This window comes from Sitophilus oryzae, unplaced genomic scaffold (assembly GCF_002938485.1).
Source record: "Sitophilus oryzae breed Bouriz unplaced genomic scaffold, Soryzae_2.0 scaffold_866_pilon_pilon, whole genome shotgun sequence".
In the NCBI taxonomy this organism is placed as follows: domain Eukaryota; kingdom Metazoa; phylum Arthropoda; class Insecta; order Coleoptera; family Curculionidae; genus Sitophilus; species Sitophilus oryzae.
In genome coordinates, this window is record NW_022147490.1 from 1,985,421 (window position 1) to 1,995,511 (window position 10,091).

Consider the following 10,091-nt stretch of genomic DNA (forward strand, 5'->3'; position numbering starts at 1 on the left):
GCAGCCATCCATTTGGTACCAAACTTCCTGATTTTCCCTAGCGGCATCATGTAAAGCGGGTAAAATATAATTTTCGAGTAGTTCCAAATAATATTCTGTATTTAAATTTCGCGTAAGAAATAATGGCCCGATAATATTGTGTCCGAATATCCCTGCCCAAACATTTACTTTCTGTAGATATTGCGTCCATGTTTCGACAAACCTGTGTTGGTTTTCTTTGTTCCAATATCGATAATTTTGAACATTGGGTTCATTATTTAAGGTAAACGTGCATTCGTCAGTGAAACATATGTTTTTTAAAAATTTCCCTATCCGTGTTTGCTCTTTCCATCATATCCAAACAAAACGCCTGCCTCCGTATTCCGTCCCCATCTCGTAGCTCTTGGTGCTTTCCATATTTGAAGGAATAGTATTAATGTCGTTTCAAAATTGGAAACGCTGGAGTGTGATCTATTCCTATTTCATCCTCAAGTTTCCTTGTGCTGATCTTTCCATCGTTCTCTTCCACGCACAATAAAAGTTCCAAGTCGGTATCATTTCTTGCATCTTCTCTTTGTTCCTGCCTTGCTTCACATCTGCAGTTATTTATTAGGGTACCTTTTTGGTCTCAAATCTCTGGATATTCCTTACGATTGTAGATTTTCCAGGTATCGGTCTATTCGGACACAGAGCAGCAAACATGTCCGAAACCATTTGATAACTATTTCCTTGATAATACCATTTAATCATCAATACTTTTTCTTCGGTAGTGTAATTCATGGCTAATATTTTCGATGTAGGTATGACTTTTTAATAATAATAATAAAGCACTAAATAGATAAATTTCTGAAATGACAACTTCGTTTGACAGTTATCTTTTACCTTGACTGGGATTTCCTATGTTCCGCTCGACGATGCCACACCCGGTATATTTAATTATTAAAGTATACACGTGAATCAAAAATTCCACGGTGTCATTTTCAAAGCGGTCTTTTACCAATTTGATAGTTTTAAATTATACAAAGTTTCAAGGAAATGATATTAATCCGTCGTTGACATAGTTGCGCGTACTATCTATAGTCTGTCCAACGAGAAGATCCCTTGACAGTGATAGATGTGTCTGTCATTTTAATTTCAAAGTAGTTTATTTTATTTTACAAAGAAATAAGTTGGTACAACTGGAACGCATAGCAGGATATATTTAAAATTTGATTGACAAGATGACAAGTGATTACTTCAAAATATTGTGAAAAAACTGTATAAAACTGAAAAAATGTAATCGAGTTATTTTATTTAATAAAACGGTATGTGTTAATACAAAACAAACAAGAACAAGACACTACATACCAAAAAAATATAAAAAGAACTATTATTTACTTTCAAGCTTTATGAAACTACCCGCATTTATGATTATATTTATCAATATAACTTATGTACAAATACAAATTTGTAATATTCCACAGGAATAAATAAAACAACATAGGTAAATAAAACAAACTATTTTATTAATAATAACACCTACCAAATTTTATACCTTAAAGGTTGATTAATTAACTTTAATCTTAATTTTTTAAACCAGTACCTTTTGACATTATTTTTCTGCAGTACTAAAATCCATTATTTACCTATCGTGTGATGTCGATATTTTACAGCTACTCCAGTTTTTAGTATGTGTTTAGTTTGATCCTTCTACCATATACGAGATGCACTTATCTACGACGAAATGGTATACAAACTTTATCGATGGCAACTTCATTGGTGTATAAGACTTTCTGCCTGGGCAGCGAGTATTAACCATAAACTGTGCTCTGGGTCTACAGTTAATTTTCACTCGATTTTTCCTCCACTTGACTTCAAAAGACACAAAACACACGTAATAATACGAATCAAAATGCATCATCTTCCAAAACGCAGGGTATTTAACAAAAGTTGACACAAAATTATAACCTATAATTTGGCAAGACTTTGACAAGCGTCAAAAATGACAAAATCTAAAGGCGAGTTCATACGCATCGGCGTCCGTTTGTCGTTCATCGTTCCATCAAACCAATAAAATTGAAATACGATCTGTCATTTTTAAATAAACCAATAAAACTGGTTAAAAACAATAAGACACGACGCATGACGGATTTATATTTAAACCCATCCATAGATAACTTAAAAATTATTAGAAACTTTTTTTAGTAAAATAAATAGATTGGTATGGGACGTCATCTGCTTTTCTTCTGTCATCGTCTGTCGAAATCTTACCTGAGAAAAAAAACAGAGTATAGTTAAAATAGCCTACACGTGTCCCTCAAATCACCACAGTCGTGGCAAGGCATTTGCAAGATATCTGGTCATATAAATCTTTCGAACGGTATGACATATTTCGTTATCCACGATGCTAAATAGTGCACCCAATTTATATCGTTCTCGCAATTTAGTCGGAATAGTTTTCTTAAAAGTTCGTGGGCTAGACGTACAATGGAGAATTTTGTATAAACTCGTAAAGTAATTTACGATGGGTTTAGGTTTAAATTTTATTGTTCTAGAGAAACTAGAAATAGAAATTGTTATTCCTGTTTTATTTGTGTCGCTGAAATATTGCTTTTAATTCTAGATACTGCAATAACGATATAGTCTCGTTAAACTCTATTTTTGGTGGGAAGTTTTAGGGTGGTTCTAATTTATTGCATTCTTATGTTTTTTGGGGTGCTGAATCCGAATCTGAAGTTTTCCGACAAAATTTTCGTGACGGAACATAAAATACAGGGTGTCCCAATATTCCGTGGACATAGAACTACTTCGCATTTTTAGAATCAAGATAAGTTTATTGGACACAATTTACCTCAATACAAAAGTGTTTTGTTTGTCCGTTAGAAGGCATCAAACTTTAAAAAAATAAACACATTAAAATGTTTTTTGCCACATCTAGCTATGGAGGCGCATAAAATCTTTTTTCCTCTGAATTTGCTCTGACGGGAACTGATGTCTTCTCAACAAACTACTCAGTAGATTGAAGCTAAGAAACAATGGTAAATGCAGATTCTGTGGTAAAAATGGGAGAACACCAGAACACCTCATCACTGAGGCTGTATTCCGTTGCAAAACTAGGCGAACCAGACCGGTAAACTACGGTAAAGAGCGGTTCCTGAAAAACATCGGTTTGATACGGAACGGTTTGGTAAAATAGTGGAAACGTCAAATGTTGAAGTTTTCTAAATTTCAATACCTCTATTATAAAATTTATCTTTTATGCATTTTTAATGTACCTATTCTCTGCTGTTACGTTTGCTTCTTCTTTTCAATGTAGTTTAATATTGAAAAGTACTTTATTAATAAACTGTTAAACTCGTTAGAAAGCTCAAGTAAAGATTTGCAGGTCCAATATTAAAACAGATCAATAATAAATAAACAAATCTAATCAATATTTATATTTTTATAGCTTACAAAACATTCATGATTACTTGTTGTCTTATTTTTCATGATTTCTTTAAATGTTCCTGGCTTTAAAAAACAATGGCTGCATGATAAGTTTAAATGGTCCTAAAAAGTCATTCTATTTAGTTAATGAAATTTATTTACCTTTACTGCCTACCTCCATTAATTGCTTTTGGATGTAAATACAAAATATTATTACAAATTTTAGAAATTAAATGAGAATTTCACTCGAACTTCCAATATTTGCTTGATTTGAAACCAAGAAAACCAGCCTTCTCGAGCTGGTTAGTTTGGTGACAGTTATAACCCCCTTCCATACATTCTACGTTCAACATCTGAATTTGTTTGTTTGATAAGAAAATTAAAAAAATCCTATATCAAGAAGAGGTAGGTAAGTTATTACCAAAGGCAGCTGGTCTTAGCGCGGTTTGGGGTATCCGTAGTCAGATGGTTTGAAGTGTTCTGACGAAAATTATAAGAAACTTTGTAATCATACCTCAAGAAAAGTTTTGCTAACCATGTTAGCATCATCAGCAGATGATTAAAACTGATTGAGATTTGGTTAGCGAAACGCGCATCCAGTGCAAAAGTAAAAGTGTTTTTGTGTATTGTGGTGATTTACTGTTCTTTTTGCTGTTGTAATACGAAAAGTTCCAACCCCCAACTGTAATAAGAACACTCTTTTCCGAATGAATATCTCGGTAGATTAAACGGCGAATGCAGATTCTGTGGGGAAAATAGGGAAACACCAGAACATCTCATCACCGAGTGTGCCGAGACGATAGCCATTCGTGCCATAAACTTTGGTACGACTGATATCGGAGATGAAGAACTAACCTCTGTCAAACCGTCTCAAATACTGGCTTTTGTCAAAGCCCTGAGACTGTATTATGAATTATGCCTCAAGAAAGGGGGATACAATAGATCTATAATGTCACTGTCATTAAACTTTCCTGCTCCCATACAATCTACATCGAACATGTTGCAACTGTGTGGTTAATTCAAAGCGGTTGGCATTACAACGAGACCCTTCCTTGCGCTTTTCAACCCCTACTCATTTGGCTTTCTTCTTTGCGTATTATATATAGTTTAATAGAATAACCACTAAAAGTAAACTCTTAGTGAGTCAGTATGTAGTATAGTAGTCAAGTATGTGCAGTAAATCGTGAATTGAAAAATGAAAATGAAATACAATATTCCTTAGAATATTTATATCTGAAACATGTTTATTTGCAACAGATTTGATGATTAAACCAAATTATATAAAAAATTAATTTTTCTACGATCTTGCAAAAAGTACCTACTTTTACACTATCTACTGTTTTAAAAGTCAAATTGTTACACTAGTGCAAAAAACACCTTGACATTATTAATGACGACTTTACCTAAAGAGAAAAATTTGTAAAAATCTGTCAAACGCTGCAAGATAAACCAAGTACCAACACTGAACACCTCGCAGCATCGTTCTGGAAAAATTAAAATTAACTCAAAAAAAGTTATTAAAAAAAGTGTCATTGTTAGTGCAATATTATTCTTTGAATTACTGAAAATCATTTTAATAAACATTTAAATAAGAATTTCAGTTGGATAGTAGAAAAAATGTTGTACAAAAAGCATATTTGTTGCACTCAGCATGATTGCCAGGGCCGGACTTAATGAAGTTGCCGCCCCAGGCTAAAAAAAAATTGCCGCCCCTTAACATTTTTTTTAATTAAAAAAATTAAGGATATAAAAAACATTTATTTGAATACAGTACCAACAACAGAATAGACCGATAAAACAGATCAACACAGAACATAGAATAAATATTAAAATATTCATATAAAATGACAACAAACGAACAACAAAACTATAAGGTTTGTTGATATGCCTACAGAGGTTTCCTACGTACTTTTTTGTTCGCAAAATTATCAATTATTTCATCGTAATTGATAGTTTTTAAAAGGTCGGACTCAATATGTAAAACTGCCAAATGATTTAGACGTTCTGTTTCCATAGTGGACCGTAAATAAGTTTTAATACGTTTCAATGCAGAAAACGAGCGTTCAGCAGAACAGTTAGTAATAAAAGTACATGTGAAGATTCTTAATGCTATGAAAGTATTTGGAAACAGGTCTTGAGCGTTTTTTTTTTCATAAATTATTTTAAGAAGCTCTCTAACAGATGGTTTTGCTGACTTAATGCATTTTATAAATTCACGAAAATGTATTAATTCATTAGGCATTGACTCATCTAAATTATTTGGATTGAAACAGGTTATCAAATGTTTGGACTTATCGGTAATGTCGTCAATACTTAAAGTAGATAAATCACTAAAGAAACCAAATTCGGTTGAAAAGTCATTGTAGGCAAATTTCAAGGATTAATTTATTAATAATAACATTAAATACATTTATCCTAAAATCGTCCCTAACGTTAAATAGAATTTCATTATCACTGGTTTCGTCAAATTGTCGTTTCCGTTTCACTTTTCTCTTTTTATCTGCCGCATATTCTTTCTCACCGAACAATTCTATGTCCCTTCTTTGATATTCCTCAAATGATTTAGTATTATCTAGATTTCTAATTTCAGAAAAATATTTTTCCAATGAGCTATATAAATCTGCAGCAAGTTGTAGATCAATATCCACCATTTAAAGCTTTTTATTGACCGCATCTAATCTATTTAAAACGTCTGTCCAAAATACCGCCATAAAACCCATTTCTAGGCTTTTGAATTGTTTAAGGAGACTAGAAGCATCTAATCGGGTTTTAGGCTTTTCGGTATCATCTTCAGAAATTGACTCCAACGTGGATTTTATTTCACTGGAAGCGAATTATATATTTAAACAATAATAATAGTTAATAATAATAGTTAAGTAAATAAATATGTAATCGGCTAAGGCTATATTCGAAATATTTTATGAACAAATAAAAGTTAAAAAAAAGATAAATATTTTGGTATGCTCAAAATTTGCCGCCGCTAAAAATCTGCCGCCCCAGGCCCGGGCCTAGTTGGCGTTGGCCTGAAGTCCGGCACTGATGATTGCAAAACTCATGCGTCGTACAACAAAATAAATATGTTCTTTATGCACTAGTTACACAAATATACATTTAACATGAATATATTATAATAGGATAGTTCCCCGAAACCTCTATAACAGATGACTTGTGGTAATCAATATTATAAATCCTGTCGATCATGCTTAAGAGCTATTTTTCATTTTCTTTTGTAAAATTGAAAAAAATAACATTTTTCAACTTAACCCTGTCAAGTCAGTTGCCAAATTTTTAAAGTTGCGTTTTATCTTCACTTAACGCACATAATTATAATAGGCCGACTGCTTTTTTTCACGACAGCAATGTATATTTTTCCTGGCACAATCTTCGGAATGCCAAATTTTATTTAATATTTTAAAGCCGTCCTCATGACTCCTTGACATGAATAATAAATGGGAAATATTAAAATAACAGACAGTTTCAAAAATTGCACTGGTAGCCTTTATAGCTGGAAATTATAGTTTACAGTTAACGGTTAAGTGCTACTGTTTGAACGGCATCTATGAGCCATAAACTAAGGTATATATTTGTGTCATATCAGTCAGATCTTTAAGTAAAAGCCTTGTTTATATATTTTTAAAGGTAAACAAAGTTTCTCTCAGTTTTTAGTATACAGGGTGGTCCAAACTGTATTCCGGAAACTTCGGCAGCATATTCTGCAGATAAAAATAAGTAAAAAAAATCGTATAGATGTACGTCCTAAAATGTTTAGTTTCGGAGATATAGGGTGTAGAAATTTCATTTTTATTTCGATTTTTTCCAAATAATTTATGAAGTAACATAAATATTTGGATGAAAATTGGTGTCTAGGAGTTTTTTGGCATGAGAAATTTGATTTTGATGTCAATATGACTCTTACTTGTAGAGGGCGCCACCTACATATTATTTAACTGGTTTGAAGAGTAATAACTTTTTGTTTCTACCTGTATGAAACTACTGAGTAAAACAATATACATTTACGATATTTTCTACGTAAAAAAGGTCTCTTGGAAAAAATAGCTACGAATAATGGTTCTCGAGCTATTTGGAATCAAAATTATCAATACCTGTCATCATTGACATAAATTAAACATGTTGACTAAATAGTTATTAGACTGAAATCATAAATTTGAAATGTTTTTGTGCCAAAAGTTCAACAGAAACTTTTTTATCGTCGTTTCTTCGCAGAAAAATTTATGATTAATTTAAAAAATAACAAATTTCCCGAATTTATTATTTCAGTCAAATAACTATCTACTCGACATGTTTATTTTTTGTCAATAATAGACATGTATTGATTATTTAAATTCTAAATATCTTGAGAACGGTCACTCATAGCGATTTTTACCAAGCGATTTTTTTCAAAGACAGTTAAAACATATGTAGGTAGCGCCCTCTACAAATAGGAGTCATATTGACATCAAAATTAAATTTCTCATGTCAAATAACTCCCAGATGCCAATTTTCATCAAAATGTTGACGTTACTGCAGAAATTATTTGGAAAAAATCGAAATAAAAATTAAACTTCTACATCCTATATCTCCAAAACTAAGCATTTTAGGACATACATTTATACGAACTTTTTACTTATTTTTATCTGCAGAATATGCTGCCAATGTTTCCGGAATGCAGTTCGGACGACCCTGTATATTACCCTTATTACTAAATACAAAATTCTTGCCTTGAGCTGCTATATCGAAAATCGAAAAAAGAAATTTAAAATTGTAGAAAAAAATTCAACATTTAGTTATGACCAGGATTGTCACAGGGTTTTTAACAAGACACTGTTTCCCCAACGAACACTTCAGTAGATTGAAGGTGCCAAGACAAGTTAAAACTTGTGTCAAAGCCTTTAGTTTCTTTGAGTTATAACTCAAAAAAGGAGAAAAAGTTGAAATATTTTCACTTCTCTAAAGGTGCGTACTCACTGAGCGAACGAATGCCGAACGAACAACGAAGTCCGAACAACGAAGGTTCTGGGTTCGTTCGGCCGTAATTCAAGTACCCTACCAATGAGCGAATCCGAAACGAATGCCGAAAGTTCGCTGTTTGCTTGGCTTCGTCGGTTTGTGAGTTCGTTTAGCAGAAAAAATGTGTGACAAAATTATAGCGGCATCAGCTTTTATAATTATTGCGGGATCACTAAAAGCAAAAAAAAAAACAAAAAAGGAAAAGAAAACATTGGATGTCAAAGGTTTATCAAAATCGGGATAAATATAGGGGACTGGACCTTTTAATTGATTTAAGAAGAGATCTGGGACAGTTCATTAATTTTTGTAGAATATCTCCTACAGATTTTGAATTTTTACTTGGAAGAATCAGTGAAAAAATTTGCAAAAAGTCAACAAACTTTTGAGAAGCAATTCCACCAAAAAACACAGCCTCCAAATGCAAATAATAAAAATTCGGATTCGGAGTTCCCCCAAAAAATTAAAAACCCGCGAATCTCGTCAACACCGAACTGCGAATCTCTTTGATGTACCGCTCACCGACCGAACGCAGGCGACGGCGAACCGAACTTAAAAATGCCGTTCGATTCGCTTTCGCATTTACGTACACACTTGACGAATCATTCGGAGTTCTTTGTTCATTCGGCATTCGTTCGCTCAGTAAGTACGCACCTTAAGCTAAATATGAATCTCTATCTTAAGTTTTAATCTTTTTTCCTCTGTAACAATACCCATTATTTCAGTCGGATTAAAGTTAAACAAAACCAACAAAATAAACTGACTCACAGCTATACATTACCTGAAGATGACTTATACGAAGCAAAAGCAATTTTTCATAAAAATTAATTGACGGTCTAAATGTTTGGCTTTCATGCGACATGAAATTTTGACATTTTCTTGAACAAATTAATTTTAATTATAACAACACAAGTTTTCCATTAATTCAGAAATTTAACTGGGCCAAAACGTTATGAATGTAGGTATTTATCTCTTACATAAAGATATTTGATATTTGTTATAATTTAAAATTAATTATAGTTATAGTCACAGCCTATTCAGTACCAGACTGTCAAATTACGATATTTTACATAAAAATTTGTATTACTATCTAAATATTGGTTTGTTGCGATTGTGCGTGCTCTAAATACATTATCAGAACATAGCAAAATTAAATTAGTCTGGATCTAAGGGCTCGAAGATATAAAAAAATAAATATGTAAAGTAAAATATGAAATCAAATGTTGATACTTAGAGATGTATTAATATCGACTTTAATTAAATAAATAAATAATAATTAACCCGTATGGAAAATTTATCTTAAATTAAAAAAAAACATTGTACTTACTGCAAAAGTAACTCCCAATACTCAGTTCAAAACAGTTGTTTACCGAAAGTGTATACACTACCACATCCGAACAACAATTGCTTGTTTTATAGTAATACTCTGGCGATTACTCGATGTAAACAATTTTTGTGTACGTCCGAAAACATAATGAAAAGAAAGCAAAGGAAAATCATAAATTTAAGTAGCTGGCAAGCGGATTCAAAACTAATTTTTTGGCAACTCACCAATCACCTGGCACGTATAAACCGGGGAGCCTCAATTCCAAAACTCCAATCGTATTAGTCCAGTAAAAGTAAAATTTAATTCGTTACTTATTAAAAATTCATATAATTTTTATATAAATGAGGCATCAATTTGCAAAACCCGCCTTATCCCA

At 32.3% G+C, this 10,091-nt stretch overlaps 1 protein-coding gene across 2 annotated transcripts in view; it reads right to left on the bottom strand.

Annotated features, from left to right (window-relative positions):
- The window catches only part of LOC115890471 (cytosolic carboxypeptidase Nna1-like), a 109,743-nt gene extending 99,883 nt beyond the window's left edge, over positions 1–9,860 (bottom strand). For both annotated transcript variants that reach the window (XM_030910711.1, XM_030910712.1), the window contains exon 1: positions 9,716–9,860. The gene's annotated coding sequence lies outside the window, so the exon portion shown is untranslated. The remainder of the gene's footprint in view (positions 1–9,715) is intronic.
- Between the last annotated feature and the right edge of the window lie 231 nt (positions 9,861–10,091).